The sequence below is a fragment of the Papaver somniferum genome, chromosome 6 (genome assembly GCF_003573695.1).
Source record: "Papaver somniferum cultivar HN1 chromosome 6, ASM357369v1, whole genome shotgun sequence".
In the NCBI taxonomy this organism is placed as follows: Eukaryota; Viridiplantae; Streptophyta; class Magnoliopsida; order Ranunculales; family Papaveraceae; genus Papaver; species Papaver somniferum.
The window spans coordinates 59,622,188-59,623,364 of NC_039363.1; positions in this window are offsets into that span (position 1 = coordinate 59,622,188).

The following is a 1,177-nucleotide window of genomic DNA, read 5'->3' on the forward strand; positions in this document are numbered from 1 at the left end:
CAATGAGGTCCGTCGCTGCTCCATCATGTATAAAATTCTTGATGTTGTTTTCTGCATCATTTCTTTTGGAAAATGTCGTAGTTCTTAGTCACGTCTTTGCAGGATTCATGCCTTATTGGGTACTATAGTAAGAGATTCTATCCGGGTATAGGGTTGCCTTCTGCTTACAGTATCATTTGAAGTTTTACGACATTAGCAATTTACCATAGACTAACTATACCATCAATATTTAAGTACTGAGGAATCCATATATCTGAAGCATAAGCTCCAGAGCTCCACTAAACAAGCAGAAATTCGGTAGAGAGAGAGACTGACTTCCTTGAATATATACTTCAATGTCATTACCGTGCTAAGATTATTGTTTGTTTTGTGAATTAGTAGTTTCTCCAATTTGTGTTCAGTTTATTATGCTTTAGACATTAAATTGTATTATGCAAGCCAACTATCTATATTTAATCAGATCTTTTGGTTTTGTGGGCTTCTTATCCTGGGCACGTTATAGTATCAGATATATTCGTCCTGTATTAACCAGTTTTTTCTTCATTTATTGGCAGGTTCAGTTCATCATTGAAGTTTGTGTTGGTGAAATGAAAATATGTGGAAAAATGATGAAACCAATTTCGGTTTCATCTAGTTTTTGTGAAACCAACTTTGGTTTCATCATTTTTGCCTAGTTTATTTTGGTTTGGTTTCATCATTGAAGCTGTGTTGGAGAAATGACAATATGTGGAAAATGATGAAACCTAATTAGGTTTTATCTAGTTTTGGTCATTTTTTCCTAGTTTATTTTGGTTTGGTTTCATCATTGAAGTTGTGTTGGCGAAATGACAATATGTGAATTCATCTAGTTTTGGTGAAACCAATTTTGGTTTCATCATTTTTTCTGTTTGGTTTCATCATTTTTTTCTTATTTTGTTGAATATTGATCAATGAAATTCATTTTTTGTGGCGGTGGCGACTGGTTGGTGGCGGTGGTCGGCGATAATGGTGGTGTTGCTGGTGGTGGTGGTTGGCGACAGTGGTGGTCTGTGGTGGTGGCGCGGTGGTGGTTTTCGGGGATGGAGGTGGTGGCGCGGTGGTGGTTTTCGGGGATGGAGGTGGTGGCGCTGTGTTGGGTGGTTGGCGACGGCGGTGGCGCGGTGGTAGTTGTCGGCAGCGGCGGTGCGGTGGTGGTTGG